Source organism: Miniopterus schreibersii (assembly GCF_964146895.1).
Source record: "Miniopterus schreibersii genome assembly, chromosome: 20".
Lineage (NCBI taxonomy): Eukaryota > Metazoa > Chordata > Mammalia > Chiroptera > Miniopteridae > Miniopterus > Miniopterus schreibersii.
In genome coordinates this window covers 11,002,022-11,028,510 of record NC_138122.1, presented here as the reverse complement: position 1 = coordinate 11,028,510, position 26,489 = coordinate 11,002,022, and the positions used below count along the sequence as shown (strand labels likewise).

The 26,489-nt window shown below is 42.4% G+C and overlaps 1 protein-coding gene across 2 annotated transcripts in view; it reads right to left on the bottom strand.

Moving 5' to 3' along the window:
* Positions 1 to 25,865, bottom strand: part of CDON (cell adhesion associated, oncogene regulated) — a 78,437-nt gene extending 52,572 nt beyond the window's left edge. The window contains exon 1 of one of the 2 annotated variants that reach the window (XM_081123035.1): positions 25,775 to 25,865. The gene's annotated coding sequence lies outside the window, so the exon portion shown is untranslated. Of the gene's footprint in view, positions 1 to 22,443; positions 22,531 to 25,774 lie in introns of those variants that run through there. The other variant, XM_081123036.1, reaches the window with a different exon arrangement.
* Positions 25,866 to 26,489: the final 624 nt, after the last annotated feature.

The window sequence follows — 26,489 nt, the reverse complement described above, 5'->3', positions numbered from 1 at the left end:
GCTCTGGTGCCCAATGAGTCTGCCTCTTAAGGTGTCTCTGGTGGAGGTAGTTGGGTAGTGCTTCAGTGTGGTCTGAAGCTGGCCACCAGGAGCACTGGCTCTGGGGCCTCCTGGGAGGTGCAGTCCAAGATCAACTGCCCTGTGCCTTGCCCTGGGCCATCTGGCATGAGCTACAAGCAATCTGCAGATGGCTGCTACTTGTGCTTGGCTTGGAGGTGCCCAGGAGAGGCCAAGTTGTGGACGAACGCCAACTACCACTAATGCTGGGCCTGGGGCCACTTAGCAACAGGTATGGGGCACGCCTAAGTCAGATGCTCCTTATTTGGGTTTGTGAATCTTTGAGAGATTTTAGGAAAGTCCAAAGCATTAGCCAAGACAGGTTGTTTGTATGGAAAAGCCACTGAAAATGGCTTGGGTGGGCCTAAAAGTTGGGAGGGTCTGGATCTCTGGGAATCACCAGGGCAGAGTGAACAGTGTTAGCTAGGTTAATGGAGACTCAGATAACGGTGCCCACCTGTTGGTTCTGTGGGGGGATGACTCAGCAAAGGAAAAACAGCCTCTGCCAGCACCTGTCTGGGAGAAGGCTGGCCCTTCAGCCTTCACCCCAAAGCCAGATAATTCAGTTCTTCCTCATATGTCCCTGACACACCTTTCGAGCTGCTGCCCCAGTGCTGGAGCTCAGAGCAAGTGAGTCTGAGTTCATGTGCTGGTCCTTTAAGAGGAACACCTGGGACTCCAGCAGCCCTCTGTCTCACTAAGCCACAATCCCTATTGGTCTTCATAGCGAAAAGTTGTGGGGACTTCTCTTCCTGGCACTGGAACCTTGGGCTGAGGGCCCTGGTGTGGGGCTGGGACTCCTTGCTCCTCAGGAGGACATCCACAGCCAAGATATCCCTTCCAATTTTTAACCACCACATGTGGGTTTGGGACCAGCAATTCTACCTCTCTGCACCGCCTACCAGTCCCCATGTGGCCTCCTGTTTATATCCTTAGTTGTAGGACTTCTGTTTAGCTAGACTTCAGGCAGTTCTCAGTAACGGTTGTTCTGTAGTTTAGTTGTAATTTTGACGTGGTTGTGGGAGGTTCCGAGTACCACACTTACCTAACTGCCATCTCAATGGGAACTCCAACATGCTATGTGTTGATTTTGGAGGTTGGAAAGAACTTATGACCATAACAGTCATTTACTAAATATTTGTTGAGGTGGTTTATCTATGGCAAGCTTGCTCAGTTTGTTAGAGAATTATGATAATGAGAGCAAGGCCCTGGATTCTATTGCTATATATGGGTCAGATAGCTTGAAATTTTATTCAACAGCCACCAATAGCAACCTAGGTCCAACCTCCCAAATAAACACTGCTGACCACAAGGAAGGTTAGATGATGTATAAATCAGGGTATATCCACTAGCACTACTGAAAAACTGCTCAATGCTATGTCATTTTTAAAAGTACTCTTTGTCGAAAAAGGACACTCAATAATATTAGTGTTAATGCTATTTGACTAACAAGTTATGGAAAACCTATATATCACCTATATATAAATAATTACACAAAATGTATATAATATAATTTGTATATAAGTATATATGTCCTGCATTGCTCTACCAAATGAACAATTTGTTTGGCCAAGTTTACTACAATTGAACAAGGCTCCTGCCACTTTCTTACACACAGATCAATGGCCTTAACATGTATGTTGTCTTTCTTACCCATAAAAATTTGCCTTGGCAAGGAAACAACAGCCCTAATTTCCTCTGCATGAACGTTATCCCATCCTCCTCATATCCTCTCTTCTGATTAGGAAACAGTCATGGTAAGTGTATCCAGTGGATCCAGCCCACTCCACCACTCATCACTTCAGCACATAACTTGCTGTTTGACCTCTGCTCTAGTGCATATAACATTCAAATATTCTCATGCAAAAATTAAAGACAGAATCAGAATGCTGATTTCAGTCGTACCAGATGGAATAGAATTCTGATTTAAATCACACTGTCATTTTTTTAGACTTCAGTGCTTTTCTTACTTAGGATTTTTTTAAAGTACTCAATGCGGCTAACATAACACCAGGTGATATTTCAAACAAAATATTCACATTTTTTCACATATTCTACAATGAAAATGTTACTTTTATAGGTAGAGTTGTTAACATGTTTCTACAAATACTCATTGACAAAAAAACACATTCAGCATAGAAAATGTGGAATACATAAATATACAAAAAAGTAAACATGACAATTCCATCACCTAAAGATAACATCAATATTTTGTTGCTTTTCCTTCTAATCCTTTCCATATGTGTATATTTACATAACTGAGATCATAACATATATGCAATAGTTTTAAATTCTGCTGTATTCATTTATTTAATGATTATTTTTACTTACTAAATTTATTCATAAACACAATTTGTAATAGCTACAGATACTTTATTGAATGTACTTTAATTTACTTAGCCACTCCCTTTGGATAGTTAGGTTACACTTTTTAATATATGTGTGTATGTAAGTATATATGGTTTTTTGCTATTACAGATAATGTTGTTATGGATATCTTTGTCCATAAATCTTTAACCACTCTCATTATGTCCTTAGAATAGATTTTTTTAAGTGGAATTACTAGGTCAAGGAGTACAAACTTTTGTAAAACTATATATATATAAAAATATATTTATATGTAAATATAAGTATAAATATAAATATAAATATATATTCCAATTGTTTTCCAAAAAGAAAGAGATGGCAAAAATGTATTAATCTATCCCCAACAACCACCATTGGGATAGTTGGGGGGGGACTCTCACTCACTGGCATATAGTTTAAGTCCTTACACTGTGCTAAACAAAGAGTGAATATAAAACATTAGTTTGAGCAATTCATTAAAATATTTGATTGGTCATAAAGCAACATTCACTGTCTAATCCAGCAAGGCTTTTTCTAACAATATTCTAAGTTTACATAAAAGTAATGCAAGGCCCTGGCCGGGGAGCTCGGTTGGAGCATTGTCCCAGTACACCAATGTTTCAGTTTCAATACCCGGTCAGGGCACGCATAGGAAACAACCAATGAATGCATATATAGGTGGAACAACAAGTCTCCACCCCCCCCACACACACACACTTTCTCTCTCTAAAATCAATCAATAAATTTTAAAAATTAAAAGAAAAGTAATGCAAAAAGAATCGGCACTGTCCATGCCACATTTATCAAACAAACCTTGTCAATCTGAACATTCAATTACAAAAAAAAAAATCCCTTTACTTCCTGAAACTACTAGAGATAATAAAATAACTCAAGGGGTTGGATTTAAATTGGTTCAATCGTGACTTACTGTTGGACTTTGGCAAAGACCCAGTCAATTCCCCATGTGAAAAACAGAACTGCTATGGCTTATCCAACTCACTGGTCTAAGAAGAAATTAACATGACCACGAGGAAGCTCTCCTCCCTCCTTTAGATCTTCAGGGGAAGTTAACAACCAACACAATTCTAGTATTTTCACTGCAGTCCTTTTTTTAAAATGTTTTTATTGATTTAGAGAGAGAGAGGAAGGGAGAGAGACAAACATCAAGAGAGAACCATTGATCAGCTGCCTCCTGCATGCCCCCTACTGGGGATTAAGCCTACAACCCAGGCATGTGCCCTGACCAGGAATCGAACCGGTGGCCTCTAGGTGCATGGGACCACGCTCAACCAACTGAGCCACATTGGCCAGGACTCCCTGTAGTTCTGAGTGGCTGATTTAAGTGTCTGAGAAAATGCTTAGTGGTCACTTTGCTCCCAAGAAAGTATCTGGTAGTACGGTCTCTCCAGAAAAAAGAGTAGGTACAAAAAAATAAAAACAGAATAGAACAGCTAAGTGTAGCACTCCAGTAACCCTCCAAATCATGGGACTCTTTCCTGCATGCTGTAAAAAAATTTTGGAGGGTTCCCTACCTTCATATGCCCCAAATACTGCTCCCTGAGTCCTGGCCTGGAGTTCTTCAAGAATAGCTAGCATTTCCTGAATTACAAACCTTTAAGTCTTCCCTTCTCATCTACACAGAGGGAATTTGTCCTACACATCAAACTGTACTTTTTTGCCACTCCAGGCTCAGAAGCATTTCTGCTGGCAAAGGGAAACTAACAGTAATAAGAAAGGAAATACTTCCCTAACATTTACCTGACTTATTGTCCAGGCAGTGAACTTAATGCTTTTATAACCCCTCTTCAACATGCTGCCAGAATAATCCTCTGGGAAAAGCCTTTCCTGAATTTCTAGATTTGATTTCTTTGTTCCAGAAGCAACACCTCTACTTTCCTAAGGATGGTCAAAGCTCTCTTGGAATTATCCCCTCCCTATACGCCAATGTCAAACTTTCCTGAAGTATTCTTTCAGGCGTAGGGCATAACTGTGATTAACTAGTGAATAGAAACTCGGCTTTGGGGGTCGGTACTGTTCTTCAAAATAGAAACTTATTTAAGTTAGTTTCCTTTTAGAGAGGCATCTAATTCTGCACAAAACAGTAATTTCCTTCTTTAAAAGAACTGATCCATATTTTCAAACAATCTATTTCAAACCATGCTACTTCCCAACTGTTGAGGAAATGTGAGTTTTCTGCGGTAACTACAAAAGAAAAAAGAAAATATGTCTACTTAAAAATTTTTGATTAAGTACGGATTAATTCAGCACAATTTCAATTAGGGAAGTGAAACATACAATGCATTTTTTTAACCCACTGAACTACTTTGACCTTAATCACATCCAACTTTCAGTCTGCTGTCAAAGTTTCCTTCATGCTGAATACTTGAACAGTTAAGCAAGGAAGCTAGTATTTCCTGCAGACTTCTCCAAGAACCCTAACCATCTCAGGAAATAGTCACTTAATCAATTAATTGCATACACAGGGCATCAACTTTGAGCAGGATCCTGTGAGGGGCACATACGGAAGATGAAGTCCTAATTCCTGAACTCAAGGCTACTGCAGCTTAATGGAGAAAGGAGTGTGTGAGCATAACGTTGGAACAAAGAGAAGTGTCGTAAGTGCAAGGAGAGGGTTAAAAGTATTAAGAATTTAAAGCAGAGGAATTCATCTTTTATTCCACAAACTGTACTTGGTGTGTGTCGGGAATTGTACTATGCTGGGAGCTCAGCCATGAGCACATCAGACAGGACATCTGCCTCCCTGAGGCTTCGTCACGTGAGTGAAGGCGACATTCAGACTCAGTTATCAGACAGAACTAAACTTTTTGCCATAAGGGCTCGTGCAAAGTTATCCCACTTTTTGGGTGGCTTCTTTTTGTTTCAGCATAACAACTGTTTCAATCAGGAACTAAAAAGTGGTACTTTGATATTACAGCAAAGGTACACCCACCAGTTTATAAGACACCACGGTATTTGGTGAGCAAATCTAGAATTTGACTGGCCTTCTCTATGCGGATGAACCCGAACACGGTGCTCTGCGTATAGGTGCCCAGAGAGGGACAGCGAGCATCTTCTCTAATCCGCGTGAAGTACACGTTTCCACCAGCTGCGAAGCACTCCCGGTGGTTAGCCTTTATTTTGCCGTGAAGGTGCCTTTCTGTGCTCTAACTGTGCTTTCGGGTGCCCGTGAATGCACGGTAACCAGGTGCCTTGGAGGGACTGCCTGTCTGCAAGTCCATTTCCTGCCTGTCCACCCCTTCCCGGGGCTTCCTCAGCGGCCCTGTCCCCAGTCGCCACCCTCAAGTCTTCCTTCTCCTTGGCTGAGCACAATAAATTCGCTGTAATTAATTTAGGAACAAACTGCATTTATTTACTTTCAAACTATTGTTCATCACTTTACAACTTTGTTTCTATTGCTTAGTGATTTCTTTTTCTATCTGTGAAACTGTTTCATGTTCTTGGACAGGGACAGAACACACCATGACCTTTTCCATCAAAATCAATGGAAATGGTTTTTGCTAAGAGGCGATGCTTTTCGGAAATTAAAGCAGTTCCGTGAGGGAGGGACAGGTGGGAACAGAATAAGGCCAGTACAGGTGCCGCAGGAACCAGAGGGCCACTTAACCTAGATTTAGGGGACTGAAGACAGTTAGGTGAACCAAAGGCTGCGTTCGGGGCAGGGAAGAGGGAGGGGTGACAAGCAAGGGGAGGGGAGGGTTCCAAGCAGGAGGAATCGAGCGTGCGCAGGATCAGAGGCGAGAGCAAGGAGACACGGGCTGGGAAGCAGAGTAAGAACAGGATGACAGTAAGTCACAGAGATGAGTGAAAGCTTGAGTATAAAATACTATAAATCAGGTGACGGGGTTTGGTTTTTATCCTCAGGGGAGTACTGATGGCTTCTGAGCAGGCAAGGGACAAGATGAGACCTGTGGCTTCCCAAAATCACCCATGCTGCACCGTGGAGAATAGCTAAAGGGGGAAAGAGAACCCGGACCTGTACTAGAAAAATACCAGGGGATACATTTAATAGATTAAAAAGTACTTTTAAAGACATGGACATACTTAAACGATATTTAAGAGGTAGAGCTGATAGAACTTGGATAGTGAGTGACTTGGACTGAGGAAGAATAGATCTCTTAGACGTCTTTGGAATCCATTATCTGCCCACTTCTCTGTTTCCCCAATGCTTTCCCCATAAGTAAAGGAATTGAGGCTGCTGTCCAGATTTCTGACTTGCACAAGTGAGTGAGTGGATTACGTGTGTTTCCTAAGACAGGAAATACATGAGAAGAGGCAGGGTTTTCCGTGGTTTGCTGCTGCTGTTTGGGGGTGGCAAGGAAGGGAGAGAGCGTATCCTAAGGTGCAGAGCTAGTGAGTTGGGTTGGACATAAGTGGAACTCGAAGACAGACATCTAGGAGGCAAGCAGAAAGAAGCCCCAATTGCTTGAGAGATTTGGGAGGTGAGACACAAAGCTGAGACTCCCTATTGAGGAGGGGGCATCAGGCTGAATCCTAAAAACACCACATTGAAGGGGCAGCAATTCCTCATTCAAAATCATTCATATTATCAATACTACTAAAATATTTTTTTAAAAATTTACACACAAAAGGAAGAAACAGAGAATGATATTTCAGGGATAGAAACAGACTTTTTAAAAAATGAGTTTCAAATGTCACTGCATTTCACACACATATATCTTTCAAGAGCACCGCAGTTTCGGGCAATCAGACACATTCCTCAACTGCAGACTCCTTCGTGATCACTGGAGCCTTTGATCAGTGACAGTCTTCATGCTGTCCACATGGGGTCTTGAAAAATGAGAGCAGCAGCTGGCATCCGTCCTTCAGTGATTTCACTGGAGGAGTGGGCAGGGGCAGGAGGAGGGTGAGCAAAGGAGAGGTAAAGAAAGTGCTACCACAAATCTAGTTGCAACAAATATACCATCCAATAGTTAGCATATTCATCTCGGGGTTCCTCCCCGTTCTTTCAGAAACTGAAGCACCCCTTAAAGCAGTCGTGTGCAATGAACAGGGATGAGTTCTCTGCTGAGGTGCGTGCAGCTCAGAGGCAGCAGGAGGTACATAAAGAAGTCGAGCTGCTGGACATCAAACACCCAAGCCCAGGTCAATCACCTGCAGTCCTCTCTTCTCACCCTCTCTTCAGGCCCTTCAGTATGAAATGCAGTTCTCCACAGTACCCACTATTTGAGCACTTAATGATCGTGCAATCATTCAGATCAACTTTAAAAAATGTTGACACCTACAGACTTCACAACCCTCCCCCCACTCTGAAGTCTCAATCGGGTCAGTCAAGCATACAAACTGATCCTGCTGCCTCCAAAGCATTTCCCTTCACTGCGGAGCGTCAAAAGTAGAGAAGAAAATGGAAGTGACTGGGAGTTATGGCACCAAAAAGGCCAAATGAGCAGAGAAATAATCAACTCCACATGAGCCACTTCAGCTCCAACACAATGAAGGGCCTAGGACTAACCCCAGGAAGGGTCGCTGAGATCAAAGGTCACAAGCAGAAAAAGGCAACAGTGAAGGGCTGCCAGCTGCAACAGGAGTCAATGTGGTCCCAATTACACACCAAAAGAGAAGGTTGCCTGGGCGAGAGCAGAGTTAGGTCCATTCACAGTATTTGTATGTTTAACGAAACAGTCAAGTGTTCCTGTTCCACTCTCTTTCAAGGAGATTATTTCCTCCTGCTTCTAGAGCACAGGAAACCAAGAACTGTGGAGATAAGATAATTCTGGCATCTACAGTGAGTCATACAGGAGCCTTACAAATATTTAAAAGCACAGCTGCACACAAACAGCGAAACTCTAAAAAGTGATTGGGGAGCAATTATTACCAAGACAAAATACAGCAAGTTTCAAGGGGATTACTTTGCAAGCATCACAAAGTCAACACTGGCCACAAATCCAACACTCAGCAGATTTTCCAGTTTGTCACTGGAATTGGTTTCATGGGGGAAAAATAAGAGTTATGGCAACCACAAAACAAATGCTAAAAGCAAAATTTTTAAGCTTGCTAAGAACTAGCTAAACTTGAACAGACACTTAAAGATCCGGACAGACATTTGGCTAAAGTTCTTTGGTGAGGATGAAAGGAAGGAACATGAAAACGTGAAAAAGAGCTCCAGATAAGTGTTAGGTTATAAAATTAATACAGCTGTTGGCAAGTCCAGTGCTTGGTTTAGACCTTCCCAGATGAAACACGTTTTCCCTGGCAGTTACAAAAGACTCACCCTCAAGGGGTTTGGTTTAGATTTCGTTTTAATAACAAGAAAATAAAACCTCAAGGAGGAGCTCATTTCCATGAAGTCTATTCTAATATATACAGTCAAACATTTAGGGAAAAGCGAAATAAGGAAAAATTAGAAATTTAAGAAGATAATCTCTGCTGCAGATGAAGCTGTCTCATGCTGGCTGAGCGGTGGACCTGTCACCATGACTTCTGTGTCACCTGCTGAGTTATAAGTTTCCTAGAGACCTGATACATGGTGACACTAGTTTCCAAGCACCTTATTCCATCTTTAAACCTGGCTGCATAAAAATAACTGAAAGAGTCTAGATTTCATAGGAGTCCCTGCTTTGCTTAAACTGGTGATGGGTATTAGGAGGACATGGCTTCGTAGAGGCTGCTGGAGCACCTCGGAGCAGTGGCCCTGCGCTGATAATGGGACTCCAAGCACATTTATAGGCTGACATACGAATCAAACACAGATTACCAGTCAGCACACAATCACCACAAGTGGAATGATAAGTCTAAAGATAAGTAAAAACACACATTGGCCTTTATGAAGAAAATCTGCATCCCAGAAAACTTTGATAGGAAGTTAAAATCAAAGAAATGAGCAAGATACAGTGTCCTGATGAACTAGAAAATAGAAAAACATATCAGTTAAGATCACAGTATCTCCGTAAACAGCACAATATAGCATGAAGTCTTAGTCTGACTGGGAGAAGCAGATCTAGCCTAGGTCTAGCCCATCTCCCAGAAATGAAGCAAAGCTTGCTTGAACAACTCTGCTGGGTACAAAACAACAGCTGCTGCATTGTGACATTATACTGGACCACAGTAAACAGGATGGCCCAAAGAAATAATTCAAAGACACACTGATCCAGGAGACACACACACACACACACATATATATATACCACACATACATACACTACGGGAAAACCATAGCAGCAGACAGACCTAACCTAGAAGAAGTGCATTATTCCACAGATGCTCCTCTGTGCAAAACTTTTCTGAAAATCTGTTGTTAATTATTTTCAGTGTCAATGTATAAGCCAGAGAGAAAAATCATTCTCATTATGTTATGGTAACACCTGATTTTTAACCCCATATAGTTAGTCTTAACTCCAACATTATCACCTAATTTATTCATTAATGGTTATTTCCAAAAAAAAACAAGGACACCAAAAAAAATTTTAAGCGCCATAAAATAATTCCAAAAGAACTCCAAATATCTTGGCACAATAGCAGCAATCTGAGATTAACCATACAACTTCCCAAGGTGACTTCACTTATATGTGGAATCTAAGGAACAACAGAAACGAAGGAACAAAATAAAAACAGACTCATATATAGAGAAGAGACTGACAGCTGTCAGAGGGGAAGGGGAGCTGGGTAGAAACAGTGAGGGGATTAAGCATACACACACAAAAACCTCACAGACAGGCAACTGTACGATTACCAGAGAGAAAGGAGGGATGGGGGGAGGTAGGAGGGAGTAAAAGGGGGACAAATGGCGATGGAAGGAGGCAACTTGGGAAATATACAGATGATGTATTATAGAACTGTACCCCTGAAACCTACATAATTTTATTAACCAATGTCACCCCAATACATCCAATTTTAAAAAAAGAATAAAAATAAAAATAAATAAAAGATCAAGTTTTTTAATTGTACATAGTCGTGTTTCCGGCAATATGGTGTGAACTTTTCTGTAGTCGAAATCATGTAATAGCAAGCTATGTTAAAACAAAACTCTACCACATAATGCTATTATTAAGTGGGAGGATAACTCTCTAGGAGGAATTCTAAATATCCATAAAGAGTATTGGCCAGATTAAAAGGTAAATAGTTTTCATAAATTTCCTTAAAACCATCAAGTCATCTGTCCTACCTCTTGCCAATGCTTTTTCTGTAAGTCCTGAATTTGGTAAATCAATAATAAAAATCAAGTACATTCCGTAAGCAATCTGCCATATGCTAATTTATCCACACACGTGAGGTAAGTCAGTCACTCCCTGTCAATATCAGGCAATACAAATCTGCTAATTATTTGGATAAATAAATAAGCTCATCTTTATGATAATATAAAGTTAAAACCTTAAAATATCACACAAGTATTTAAATCAGAGCTACCAGAGGAAAGACTCAAGTGTTTGAGTCAGCAGGTCTCGGCCATCTCTCCGCCTCTGCACAGTGGTGGCCGCCGTCACGTGGAGCGATCGTGGGAGGCAGGACTCTACATGCAGCGTGGAAGCCCTTGCCAAATAATTCTGACACCCTGCTCCACCCTTGCCTCTTGCTTCCACCAAGCAGAGAATAACTGGTTTGTGTGGAAACATGTTTACATACTTATGCATCTTACCAAACACCTGTCTTGTGAGGTTAATTATTCCAAAGAAAAACAACAGCTACCGATTACTAGGTTTATAGGGAAAAGATTTTACATATATTATTGCCGATCCCCACAATCTCAAAGATAGATATTATTCCCATTTTACAAATGAGGAAACGGAAATGCAGAAAGCTCCAATTAGCCTCCCCAAGACTACACAGCTAATAAATGACAGGGGTGAAATTCCGACACACAGTAATCCCCATTCTACACACAGGTCTCTAAATAAAAGGCCCTTTTCAGGGCTTTTACAGGTTTGTTTTTATGTCCATTTACTTCAGTATGAATCCACAGATATAACACAATCAAGCTTTATCTTCTACTTATAACTCCCAAATGGAGTATCTTCCAATTCTGTGCATTTGTGGAGCCGTGGTACAATGTTTTCACCTGCAAAGATGTTCAGAATCAACACCAAATTTACTGCGCTTCCCTGAAAACCTGGCTCCCAGTCATAAAAATACAATAACTAGGCCAATCCGGGGGATAGGATGGAATTCTCAACATTTAATATCAACAACAACAAAAAAGTAAGACAAGCATCTCCTTCCTGAAGCATCATTACTACCACTGCAGGTGAGAGAAGGAAACCACAGGAGAAGGAGGCAATGGTTAGCTGCAAAGGGGACCATAGCCCACCACTTGCCATGTTCTAGCTCCACAACTCCTGGCTCCCGTTCTTTGGGTCCCCCTGGCCAGCTAGAAACTAAATAGGGAAGTGGCCAGGGTGGGGCTGACTGTACATAACTGGCTTATCTCCAAGTCAGATACTTGCATCTGATGATCCCACATCTATTCTACAGGGGTGGGCAAAAGTGGCTTTACAGTCAGAGTTAACGAAGCAATTGTAATCATCATAACCTACATGTGTTTCCATACGAACAACTGTAAATCTCCTTTTGCCCACCACGTATTTCTGGTTGTGAAACAACTTGGGGATGACACTTTTCTGGTGGTGTTTAATGCTACCCATCCCAATGAAATGTTTATGTGCTCCAACCATATGTAAGCCCCCACCCCACCCCTCACCCCACTGCAGAGTGGGAAATTTGAAAGAACACATACAAGAATTAAGATTATTTAAGTATACATATAAAAATTCTAGAAAGCACTGGGATTTCCCCTACATGACAACATTTGTCTTCTGGTGGGAAAATGAAATAGAAAAGTTGGCGAAGGGTTCCAACGAGTTATCCCTTGCTTTTAAGAACATGTCAATAAGGTGAGATAGAAAGTACATCTTCTATAAATTAAATTTTATTTTCCTGGTATTAAACTGAAGTATGTTTATATTGAGTTTGGGGAGATGAGAAGGAGAAAGGGGAGATCTCAAAGTAACAAAACTGAAATTTGGGGCAAGAAAGTCTAAGACGATGTTTAGTTGTTTGGGGATAAGAGCATTTATACACAAGTTCACCATTAGCACTCAACCTAACTGGCTCTCAAGCCAAGTCCTAACCAACCCAAGAGCAAAAGCACATAATCAATTCTAGCTTATTTCCACATTTACAGCTCCCCCAAAGTTTAAGCCCTACTCCTTTTGATTCAATAGCCACTAATTCAGATATATCACAGTAATATTTTGTCAATACCAGCCATCTCACAAATAGCAGTAACAGCAGCACCTGCTCACCTTCAAGAGGCACCTACCAAGTGCCAATCACTCTATTTGTGGGGACTAAATGAGGTGATCCACCTGCCTGATGAGTCACCATCACCGTTATACAGATGCAGAAACTAAAGGGCAGGGAGGTGGCATCACTAGAATATGATGGCGTCTGACTTTGACCCCAGGCACTCGGACTCCAGAGCTGACTCTCATCTAAATCCTTATGATACCCTACCTGAAAATTCCCAGGTTAACAAAATTCCACTTACAGAAAACTAATTTATTCTCAAGTCAATCTCTTCATTCATCAGAAAGTTCCATATGCTAAATTTATTTCAATGGGGGGGGGGGGTGGTCTTCAAGTCCTATACCTATTTCTACTGAGCAGCATAAAAATGACAAAAAACAAGAAACTGTCTTCTTTAGTTGGAGTCAGCCCTGTATGTAGACTACTGGTTTCAAGTGTTGCCAAGAGCATCGGGCACATTCCAGTCACACACTCAATAGCCCAGAGATGCTATTACAATTGTCCAAATCATTTTCATATACTTAGAAAGCAAGGGGTTATAAATGTCTTAAATTAAAGCCAAGGACTTCCAAATAACTCAATTTTATTAGAAAATGAAAAGGAAAATTCTTTATAGGTTAAGAATTCTACTATACTAAATATAGAACATCAAAGAAAACCAAGTTAAGAAAGATGTTAAAATGTGAAACAAAATCTCTAAAATTTCAAAATTTTAATCATGTAAAAGCTAAATTAAGCTGCTGACACAGAAATAGTATTTTAAAACCGTTTAATTATAACCAAAGAACATAGCATACAAATTAATACATACTAGTCACTATAGATAAAACTACTTTACAGACTTGGTTTATACTTGGCAATTAGAGATCTGAACAAATATTCATTCTTGTTCAGTTTTTCTCCTTTCAAAACAAAAAACAAAAAAACCTTACAGACAAGGCTCATCAATCATGACGAGGGCCTGGTTCTGATATTATACGAGCTCTGTCAACCTTAATCAAATTGCCTGCCAGGTCGTAGATAAGTAATGATTTGCTTAGGTTTAGCAAGGCCAGAGTTTTCCTTCTGTAGTATATACATCTCCAGAGTGAAAATAAACAGCCTCACACCTCTTACTGGGAGCTGGACTCTGTTGCTATTACAACTCAGCCTTCACTCCGACAAAAGAAGAGCAAAACTTGCCTTTACGAGTGTCTAGTTTCTTTCTTTCCTTCTCAATCCGGCCATTGACTGGTAATGAAACCATTTTAAATTGTTTCATTGGGCATTTTAATCTACACTGAAATAACAAATTAGCCAGCATTAGATGCTTTAGAATTGGCATTTGTTTTATCCAACATTATACAGTGATATACAACAAAAGAGAAATGGCTAACAATTGACAAAAGAACACTGAAAGAAGCACTTCAAACTGCAAACTTAGTATTCATTTTCTAACACGTCCAAGAAATGAAAAACCAGACTGTGTTTCGGCATCACCTGTCGTGTTTGGGATACAGGAGTACCATGGAGCAATTGTTAAGACAAAGGGCATATCAATGTAGATTATAGGTTCATTCCACAATGAAAGACACAGATATAAAATGAGATTTATTTCTAAAAAGCCACCTTTGCTACGTTCCTCACTTTACATAGAATTAGGAAGAAATTTCAAACTTCATTTTCACCTGGAATACACTGTTAAAGAATTTCTAAGCATCCAAGTACCTGCTGTAAAGAAATGTTAGAAAGCGAAGATTCCTGGAGCTAGAAAAAAACAGTGAAATGATCTCTTTAGAGGAAAGAGATTTAAAATACAAGACACCAAGGGGTCAATTTTACCTTAGGCAAAATTCACTTCAGTGTCTTCCATAAGGTCAACAGAATCCAGAATGTAGTTGTGGTTTACAAATATCAGACAAAAAAACTTATAACTGAACTACTTTATTCTATTTCTAAGCACAGACAAATGTGCAATTATAACCTAAATTCGGTTTTAAAAGACTACAGTTCCAAATAGCTTCCTTTTCCAATCTTAGAAGAGACTTTAAAGATTATTGACTCTGAACTGCATTAAAACTCTTGTATCTGAAACCAATGTTTAATCGTTTATTGCCTTCATGATTCCCATTTTCATGAAGACTTTACTATCTCATACATTTATGGTCAATAGCAAAAGAAAAAAACACACACAAAAAACCCTGTAAAACACTCTGCAACGTACAATGGGCTCTATAAAAGTTATTTAAGAAATGATCACCATCGGAAACAGCGAGGAGGAGGAGATTATTCTGTGTATGGAATAAACAGAACCACGAGACAGGAGATGTAACTGGGCTCATAATAACTGCTCAGCAAGGAACTAAGCGAGCACAGGGCGTGTCCCAGTGCCTTCGTGCCCGGGTGTGCATGCCACGCAGACCAGACAGCGCACTCCTTCCCCAGGCCTCTGGAGGCACCCAAACAGACAAGGGCCCTGCTCTGCAAAAACAATGTTATTTATTTATTATTGTTTATTTATTAAACTGCCCAAGGATACCTGGGGCACAGTCACTCCAGGTACCAGCATCAGACACAGCAGATGCTAGTACTTCTCAGTGAATTAGAAAGAACTTTTACAAGTAAATGGGGACTTTGCCTACTAAAGTCATGTGAAAGGATTTTTCCCCAGACAACTCACATTTCAACAAGAAGGGGGGGGGGGGATCCTTAATTGCACAAATAAAAATTCAAAACTTGTGTTCTCATTCCTGGTTGTTGAAGGCCTCAGGAGCTGGATATGTGGTGCCTGTTAATTTGACTCCATGATCAGCTGACATGTGTAACCACAATGAATTAAGTGTTCCTTACATATGTCTAACCAGCTAAGAAACCAGGAATCTGATCAAGCATTGAAGGCTTTGTTCTACCGAGCTAATCATGCCCTTATCTTTTCCCTAATCATCTACCTATCTGGAAGAGAAATGCCAAAGTAAGTAAAACAGTGACAATTTTTCTTTAAAATAATTTCTATCGTTGTTTTCAGGTGGGGTGGACATAGCCTCGACTTACAAGGTTCCAGCTAGAAGACTCCTGCTAACAGCAGTAAGATGCATGCAGTCAAATCCCTGAGCTAAAATTTATTTGATGCCAAAAGCATTGATATCAAATCTCTGTACAAGCTGTATTGTATTATTAAAAATCCCACTGTGGCTGCTGTCATAGTAACAAATGTGAAATTATTTTAAGACCTAACCACTATGACAATAGCTCTTTTAAAATGCATCCTGAAACACAAAAGAAATGACAAATAATGGCAAGTGTGTTTGCTAGCCTAATAATAGAGAGACCACAGTTAACAACCCGTCTTGTAATAACTCAGAATTGGCTTCAGTTAGCCAGCGGGACGAAGGAGAATCTTTAGCCCTAAACTGCAAGATGGAAACTATACGAAAGACCTGTGCAGGCTACAGTCAAAATGCGAGGACTGCGATTTCTTTTAAAAGACCAATCCAACTAAAATACAAAATAATTTTTAAATGATGACTAGAGCTTGGAATTGGGAACTCAGATTAGAAGTTTGATCTGCTTTGGTTTTAATTTCAAAAAGGACTTGACCATAAAGAAGAAAGTATGCCCAATTTTCAACAAATAGGAAACAAACCGATTAGGAGACCGGAACTTTCTAATCAGATTATGACTTGAAAAAACGTTCGTAAGTAGAAGTATATATTTAGAATTAGGTTTTAAAATAATCCTCTTTACTGCAGAACAGAACTTGTAATTTCATTTTGGATGAACATCTAAGATTTAATGGAAGAAACAACCCATTTGTTACTATGACCTTGTTTAAGAAGGTGATCGCAGTAAAATGAACCCCCGAGGTAAATCCTGGACACAACATGATCGTAAGAATTTAGTGCAGTTCTACTCAAGACTTCAGTAACCGATTAAGAATTATAAAAATATCTTCTCAGGATTCAGCAGTCCCAGGATCTGCTCTACTGCTCAGAAGGTTGGACACCAAGTTGAAATGCTGGTACATGAGTTGTCATGAAAACATGCTAACATCTAAAAATCAAATTTCACAGCAAGAGTGAACAGTGATTCGATTGGTAATACGATGTTATTTTACCAATAACATCATATTACCAGTGTTTATAAAGAGGAACAAACAGCACCTTTCCTACAAAACTGTACTGTCACATTCACAATTGCATTCAGACATTCACCCTCACATGGCCATCTTATAAGCCAATCATCAAACTTGTTCAATATATTGCAAGCTATGTAATATCAAGGCAGATAATGAAGTTTAACTCCGTTTTACACGTAAGGATTCTTCACACCCACTCTTACACTCTCATAGGCAGCAATCTGAGAGGAACAGTTAGAACCACTGAAGCAGAGGTCGTGATAAACAGCATGCCCACTGCAGCTGAAACTGCTCACTCTCTAATTCCTATAGCCTGGTACTCCGTGTTGTTATTTTGTTATACACCCACCCTGAGGCCAAAACCATGAAAATAAGCCAAAATAAATGGGCAAGAAAAAATGTCTTATCCCTAGCTTATGATGCTATTTTTCTTTTTACTGGAATAAAAGAGGCTGCCAAGTTCTGATGTCACTGCAGTAATTTTATGGCCTGATAAAAGTAGTATTTTATCCATTAAACATTCGTCCCTGCTGCCAATTTTACCTCCAACCAGGCAGTGTGTATGATTACTCACTGAACAGATACCAAATTATAGTAAAATAGAGACGATTAATTACTTTTACTCTGATACCATAAAAAGCCAATAACTGTCAGACATTTCCCTGGCAAGAGACAGAAGCCAGAATGTACTTTTTAGTCCCTATACATCCAGGAGAACTCCTGTAATAATGAGTGTTTGAAAACAAACACACGAAACATGACATCAGCTCTCTAGAGACATTTAATGCTGCACAGACCAAAAATACACATTTTAAATATATTAAATTGTTGCAATATTAGACAAGCGTTCCAGTAATAATGTGACAATAAATGTCCTGGTATCTGCAACAGTTCACTATTTTTTTCTTTAGCTATAGTTTCTTTCATCTTCATTATCTGCAGCCGTGGTTTACCTGAACTTGACATGGAGAGGCACTGATTTCACTGGATTTTTAACAAAATTCGGTGTTGAAATCATCCATGGATCTACAGGAGACAGTTTAGCACCTTGCTACTCAGTGTGGGCTATCCAGAGTCATTAATATCATCAGAAACTTGTTAGAAAGGAAGACTTGGGATTCACCCTACCAAATCAGCACCTGCATTTTAACACCTCCTGAGAAATGCCCATGCTCCTGAAAGTTTGAGAAGCACTGCGTTAGCACCGTTAGCACCGATCCCTTGTCAGGCACAGTGCGAGGAAAGGGGTGAGAGGGATGACAGGGGGAGAGCCCACTGTCTGTCCTTAAGGAGTAAGGTCAGGCCCAGGCAGACACAGCGCCCACCTGCGGGACAGGAAGCGAGGCCTGCTCAGGGAAGGAGCGCACCGGCGCCAGGCAGGCAAGGGGCCCTCCGCGCCCTAGTGAAGGCTGGGCTTTAGTCAGTGAGCGATTCGGGGGCTTTGGAGAAATTGGTTTTAAGAGCAGTCATATGGTCAGATTAATGCTTTAGGAAGATCGTTACTCAGGCAAAATGGAGAAAAATGGATGATTGGGGTGGGAGAAAACCAAGCCTGGAGACAGGAAGGTGAGGCAGCAGCCGTTTAAGCAGGAGTTACGACGATCTCCTCTCATCCCTCTCCCGTTTAAGCAGGAGTTACGACGATCTCCTCTCATCCCTCTCCCGTTTAAGCAGGAGTTACGACGATCTCCTCTCATCCCTCTCCCGTTTAAGCAGGAGTTACGACGATCTCCTCTCATCCCTCTCCCGTTTAAGCAGGAGTTACGACGACGATCTCCTCTCATCCCTCTCCCGTTTAAGCAGGAGTTACGATGATCTCCTCTCATCCCTCTCCCGAGTTTTAAAAAGAAGGCTGGAAGGTAAGATAATGGTAACAGAGAAGAGGTAAGGGAGATCTTAGGGGTTACAGGGTGGGTACAGAGGCTTCTGGTGTGGACATAAGTATAAAACAGTAAAAACTCAATATATTTTTCTGCTTTGTAAAATAGAGAAAATATTATTTTGGTGATCTGGGATTCTATACTCCTTTCAATCATTCTAAATATCAATTATTAACATATATTTACAGATACAAAATGTGCACATGGTTCGATTAAATAACGGTCCCCAGAATATAGTTTCACTGCTTGGGTAAGTCACTGATACAGGCCTTTCTCCCCCCATGTGAGATATTTCTCGCTCTTGAAATTCAAGTGTAGAAAAGTTTGGAGGGAGGAAAATAGGTAGAGAGACAAGAGATACATTTATTAATTTTTACTTTATATATACTTTGTTGTAGGGGTGAATAAATAACTAGGCCAACAGATGGCTTCAAATAAATTCTCAGGTGTGTACCTACATAGAAAGGAAGCAGCTACTAGCCTTGTAAGGTATTATCATGTCTGATACCACTGTGCTTAGGATATTGGGAAAGGCAGAATCTAGGACATTCACTTATTAGTGAAAACTAAGAATCACATTTAAGCGAGCGCCAGCACGCAGAAGCCTGTTTCAGGGAGTCTCAGTACTGCAAAGACCCTGACAGGTCACGGGGTCCAATTTGTCCCCCAAGGAAGCGAACCTTTCCACAGCATCTTTTGCAACCACCACTGGAACATGTCTAGTCATAAGGAGCTCATGCTGCTTCCAAAGAGCATTTTCTATCATGAGGCAGCTCTATTTGTCAGACAGTTCTTCCTTCTTTTGAAACAAAATCTGCATCTTTTGAGTGTCCCGATGGAACAAAAGACGCATCATATATCACTACTTCAACTCTCCCCACCCCCATTGAAATCTTGGCTACTGGTGGTCTGGTTGAAGAAGAAAGGGGGACAACTTGCCCCTCTGGAGTGCAGGGGAACCCATCCCCGCACAGGGCTGTAAATGAAGAATGACCTTGTGTCAAGGAACTATGAATAATAGATTTAATAAAACTACAAATGCTGGAAATACAGTGTCGCCTGAGAGAGAAGGGGCTTGTGTTCAAGCAGAGCAGTGAGAAAAATCCTTCAACATTTCCAAGGACAGAAATATTATTCATCTCAACCACGGCTCCCTCCAAAATTTAAATAAGAACAAAAACTTTTGATTCATCAACATCATCTGGTATTCTTGTTTCACTGTTTGGGGAGATAAATTTTATTTGCCATATTAGAGAATTCCAACACTACAAACAGAAATTCTAAACACAAAGGCACGGCCGGCCAGCAATGGTTAAGGTTATATAGCCCATGTAAGTGAGCAGTCCTGTTCTTTAAACTTTTCTTGTAGTATAACATCCTAGCTCCATTTTCTTCCATTTATAGTGGATTTTTTTTTTTTTTTTCAAAATAACGTTGTGTTTTTTTGTTTCCTTTTAAAAGAATGTTACACTAATGCTGGGGTAATGGTCGCTTCTGTACAATTCTAAGTATTGATTAGTGCACTAAATCCTAGAAATGAAGGACATAAGATGACTTAGATGGTCCTCTATTTTGAGGCTCCCTCTATTCCCTTCTAAAAACAAAAAATAAGATAAATGCAGTTATCACAGAATTTGATTTGTGGAATTGTAACTGTAGGTAATTATATTACCTTCAACCCATTTTTATGTATAAAAATAAGGTCATGGTTATTTTTCTAAGCTAGCCACTGGGATCTGATTTTCTAGTAACTTAGGAAGAAGTATTGTTATTTATTCCCCCAATGAACATCTGCCCTGTGTGCCAATAAAATTAACTACTACAAATTTCAAAACACACAAAAGATATTACAACTATTTAAAATGCATGTATCACTACCGTACAAGATAACAGATGAATCTCACAGACGTAATAAGCAGTGCAAGGAACCAGGTATAAAAGAGCACATACTGTATGAGTCCATTTTTATAAAGTTCAAGAACAGGCAAAACTAATCTATGACAAAAACTGATCTATAGTCATAATAGATTAGGTGTTGTCTGGGAAGCCTTCTGAGGTTAAGGAAATGTTCTATATCTTGATCTGGGCAATGGTTACCAAAGGTGTGTGCACCTGTAAAACTCCATCTAGCTTTCATTTAGTGCACAGTAAATGTGTGCTTGTGTACACTTCTATATCATACCTCAACTGGAAAAAATGCAACACATTGTTTCCAAGTGTCTTTCAAGTTTCAACTGCAAAATTAAGAGAACTGTAGCACATTAAGACTACGACAGTTACATGTGCCCACATGATCACTAACTTATGAGAATTCCTCATTATTTAGTACTTCAAGGAAATCACGTCTGGATCAAAGTAGACTAACATACAGGAGGAATTACTAACAATACCAGTAGCTCACATTCACAGAGGTTTTACCCTACGCCAAGCGCTTTGCTTTCATTGTCTCTTGTAATCCCCACAACAGTGGTAAGAGATACTATTGTTATTACCCCATTTTGTAGAGCAGAAAACCAAAGCTTAGGTCAAGATCACTGTGCGAGCTCACATAAATAGAGGTGAGCCAGTCCGTAACAAGAATAGCTGAGGGGCAAGCTAAATGTCAAGTTCTTAATTCTCTGTTTGAATTAGAGGAATATAAAAAAAAAAAAAAAATCAAGCACAGTTCCAAGCAACAAAACATGAGCAGAACATATAACCTAAGTTCAAGTAAGGTGTAAGGAACTTCACAGTTCCTTAATTCTATGATTAAAGATACATCACTGGCTCTCACGAATTGAAGTCCCTACTCACATTCCAACTGATATATAGAAACAATATTCTTTGGGGCAGTTTTTCATTATTTGTGGCTATCAAAATACATCACACAGCAAAGCGACTGGACAACTATGAACCAAGACAGGGACAATGCTAACTTCAGTGTTTACTCCAATTCATTCAAGAGTCCTTTCAATCTGGCCGTACTAGTAGAAGACGTGCCCAGGATTAAAGTGGAAAAAAAAATTAAACATATTCTCTAAAAGGCTTATTTTCTAAACATTCTGTATCGTGAGGAGAATTTGGTAGGACTACATGGTAATAGGATGGAAAGAGCTGTGATATACAACATGGTTTTAATCAAGAACAGAATATCAAATTAACCATCAAATAAGCTACTGCACTCTTCTGCATTACTTGAAATCCACAAGCAGTAGAATTCAGATTCATGTTCAACTATTCTCAAAAGATGAAAATCAATTAACTACAGCATCCAAGATTCAGAACAACTCTTCCTTGAAAAGTATACAAGAAACAAACTGGGCTAACATTCTGAAAAATGTATCCAAAAAATTATTTGGGTTAAGGGAGGGGGGCAGATGCACTAATATTTCCCAAAAACTTTGCTCCAAAAATGTTTACAGAATATTTTTAGTAGATATATTTTCATTTACTTGTGGCTGCTAGCAAGTCTGCAAAGCAATTCCTTAAAAAAATACTAGAAATCAGAAAGACTTCTTTAAAAAACAGAAGAGAGACATACCCTAAATGAATTTAAATTCTATAACATAACAAATACACAATAAAGTAATACAAAAACAAAAGCGCAAACTAAAATGTGCCTATTCAAACAGGCATTTCACCTCTGCAAAAACGATTTGCTTCACATGAAAGCCAGATTCAGCTCTCAGTTTAAAAAGTTATGGAAACAATACATCCACCCTTACAGGCAAGACCAAACTGTAACACAATTTTACATACTTATCAAAAGATCATTCAGAGAAAACTTACCAAATCTGTGACGTGTATAGCTTGTGCTTCAGAGGGAAAGCAGAGAAGTGACTTTCTGGACTCAGCAGTGGCGTTCACTGCAGGGCTGCGAACACACCGCCGTGCTGCTTGCAGGAGAGTCCTGACTAGCAATCTGCCTTTGGGTTGGGCTCCTCTCTTATGAGATAAGCTGTTAAGTCATGCCTTGATTTTAGATCTGCTAACATATGGAGTCTTCTAATGCAGTCTCTCCCCCCCCACACTCCCCCCTCGCCACTCCACTCCACTCCCTCGGCTCTCTCTCTCTCTCTCTCTCTCTCTCTCTCTCTCTCTCACACACACACACACACACACACACACACACACACAAAAAGGCACTGCAGGGCAGAAATTCCTCAGGTGCTCGCTAATGGAATTCCCAGGGTCTCGGAGCCGCTTCGGGGATCAAGAGATCTCACAGCCCCTGCTGGGGTAAGGAGCAGCGAGTCTGTTCCATTTAATCAAATACAGAATGAATTTTCAGCTCTATTCACTAGCTTGTCTCCAGGGCTCTCAAAAGGCACCAGGCAGCTAGAATCACACACATGTGGCTCTTTTAGGCAAGTATAATTAGTTTGATTTTAAAAAGCCACATTAATAATATCACCTCAGGACCATTATTCAGGGGACAGATGACAATGATACTGTATGTTTTAAGCCTGACAGTGGGGGAAAGAGCACAAACAATGAGGGAAAACTTGAAGGATTAAAATAAAAACAAACCAACAAGCCAGTTTTTCACTTAATTGTAATCTAATAGTTTTAAAGTGACAGTCAGTATATTCCATACACTTGAAAAGAATCAAGTAGAGCCCTCCTCCCTTTTCTCCTGAAAGCGAATTAGCAGCATATATACAACAAGCACTTATAAATGAAATGTTTATAAATAAATGGAATGTTTACACACAACACAAAATTTTAAATAAAAACAGTAAAAGAGTCCCTAATTCGACCCAAGTTAACAAAATTTCTTGGGAAAAGCACCAATCAGAAACTGTAAATCAAGTCCTTCAAAGTTAGCAACCAGACTCCAAATTCCCTTTCTAATCTAATTAGTTGCTGGTAAGTGGTAAGATCGTCTATCTACTACCTGGCAGACAACTCCTCTCCTCTTCTGATGTGTCCTTCCCTACACTTCTACGTAGTACAAACGCTAATAACAAGGCAACAGCTAATTAAGTGTTATAAATAGCAAATTTTTAAATTATTATTTTTTAAATACATCTTTATTGATTTCAGAGAGAGGAAAAGAGAGGGAGAGAGAGAGAAACATCAATGATGAGAGAGTCATTGATCAGCTGCCTCCTGCACGCCCCCGACTGGGGATCGAGCCCACAACCCGGGCATGTGCCCGACTGGGAATCGAACCCCGATCGCCTGGATCCTAGGTCAACACTCAACCGCTGAGCCACACCCGGCTGGGCTAAACTAGTTATTTTTTATTTCCCATTCCCAGCCTGATTTCACCATGATAATGTTGAATTCCTGAAGTCATTTCCCCAGGGTTTGACTTAGAAACGATCACCAAATTTTTGTCTAAATGTTTTTGCAAAAGAGACATTTCTAGAGAAGGAGAATTTTACTTCAACTGTGATTTTGACAAAATCATAAATGAAATCGTCCAGAAAGTCCTGAAAGCGTAAGGGCAAAGTGGAAAAAATAAGGGGAAAGCTCGAGAGCTGGTCAACAAGTTTTACCTGATCTCTTGAGAGCACTATGAGGATTGTTCCCATTCCTACACAAAGCCATCCATCTATATATACTTCGGGGACGGAGTAGGGGGTCCTATCTTAAAAGGGAGCTTCATTCCTTTCAAGGTCAAACCACCTGCAAAGAAGGCAAGGCCTAGGGCTGATGGAGAACCCACCCTGCGCGGGCCAGACCAGCGTGCCCGGCGTCCTAAGAGTTCTCTGTGCCTCCCGACTTGAGAGTCGGGCTGTTTAAGTACTTTCCAGGGAAGAGGCTGGCGGGAACCGCAGCAGTCCATCACAGCATCCCAAGTGGGTTACTGCACAAACACTGCACCTCCAGGAGCTGATTTTCCTGGTTGACTCCACTACTCCAACCAAGACACATCTCCCAGACACTGCATCCGAGTTTCCGCCTGGAACGTCAAACAACACACAGTCGCGTTTTTCATAGAAACGTGGACGCTTCTGTTCTGGACACGGCCCAACACACACCCAGGGCAGGTCTTCACAAAACGAAACAGGTTTTCACTCCATTCTCCTGAAGCTTAAAAGTAGGAGGCGGTTTATGTCAACATGGGCATAACAGAAGCTCCGGGCCTGGGTGCCTCTCTGGGTTCCTCACCATGCTTTCGAGTTCAGCACGGATTTAAAATTTCCAGAAATTTTCTGAAGTCCCCTTTCATCTTGTCCTAAAAGTTGAACTCCCCCCCATACACACCCATTTTCAGCTACAATATACTAAAAAAAAAAAAAAAAGCTCTGAAATGTAAAAGAATGCTTAGAATTATAGGAAGAACACACCCCTTTCGTCTCCAGCCCTCTCCCACCACCTCCCCCAGACACTGCCCACCAGGCATCGCCAAGAGCCGCAGGTGCGAGCCTGGGGTGCGGGCATCGGCCGGGCGCGGCCTCCCACGCGTCCCGGCCACGGGCCGAGGCGCTCAGGCCAACCTGCTTCTCCAGGAGCCCGGTTCAGGGCCCGCGGGCCGCCTCTGCGCCCAGCAGGGGCTCAGCCCAGGTCTCCGCGGGAGCGCAGGCTGCCCGCAGCACCTGCCACCCTCGGCGGGGCGGCCGGCGGACAGGCGCGCTCCTGCGGGACAGCGGCCCCCGACTCCGGGGCTCGGGGGAACCACCAAGGGCAGGCGGAGCGCGTCCCTCGGCCCCCTCGGTGATTTATGACGGAAAAGCCCTGGATGCGGAGAGGAGGCAACAAAGGTCTGGAAGCTGCGGGCGGCGAGCGGCGACGTCCTGAGAAGCGATCGCGCCCCGCAGGCGCCCGCGGAGCAGGGACGCGGGCTCGCGGGGCGGCGCGGCCAGGGCGCCCGTGACAGCCCAGGACACGCCGCGCGGCACGTTCCTCCCGCTCGCCCCGCAGAAACCACCGGCCGCGGGGGGAGCGGAGGGGCGGGGACCCCGGCCCCCGGGGCCGTGCGGCCGCCCCAGCTCTCCGCCAGGTTCGCCCCACCTGCCCGGCGGGTCCCTGTCACTGACACCCCGCCCTCCACCGCGGGGCGGCCCCCGACTCCGCCCGCGCCCCGGACCCCGCGCCCCCGGGCCTGCCCGCCGCCCGCCGCCCGCCGCGACCCTCCGCCCCCCGACCCCGCGGCGGGACCACCCCGCACCTCTCGGCGGGCCGGCGGAGCCCCCAGACTTCTCGCGGCAGCCGGCTTCCAGAGCCGCCCCAGGTCATCCCGCGCGGGCGGCTACGGCGGCGACAGCGAGCCGAGCGGCCTCCACGCGCCAGGCGGGGGCGGGGCGGGGGCGCGGGTCCCCGCTCTCCTGGCGCCGAGCCGCGCACCCGGGACTCGGGGGAGGGGGCGGGGCGGAGTCGCCGCGCGCGCCCCCGCAGCGCCGCCTGCCCGCCCAGGCCCAGGCGCGCGGGCGCGTTCCCGGGCGGGACGGGAGCGCGCCCCAAGGCCGCCCGGCCCCGCCCCGCCCCGAGGGTGCGCGCGCAGCCGCCAGATCAGCGGCGGGGATGGGACATACCAATCGGGGGGGGGGGCGACCATGTGCAAGGCCGCCTCCAGTCCCCTTCCTGCTTGTCTACGAGAACCGCACCCCAGAAAAGCAGAGTGAGGTCTCGGCTTTGGTTTAGGGGAGGTGAGGAGAAGCTGCCTCAGCAGCTCACGGAGATCACCACAAGCCTGCACTCACTCTCTGCTCCCCTCGACGTCCCCGAGAGGCGGCAGTTCCAGCGGCCCGCGAAGGTCCGCCCGTCCCCCGGCGCCCCGCCCCTCCCCGCCCAGGCCCCGCCCCAGGCCCCGCCCCTAAGTTCTCGGCGGAGCTCTGGACCTGTCCTCTCCTCTGTTTTTATTTAATTGTTGACAATATTACAGA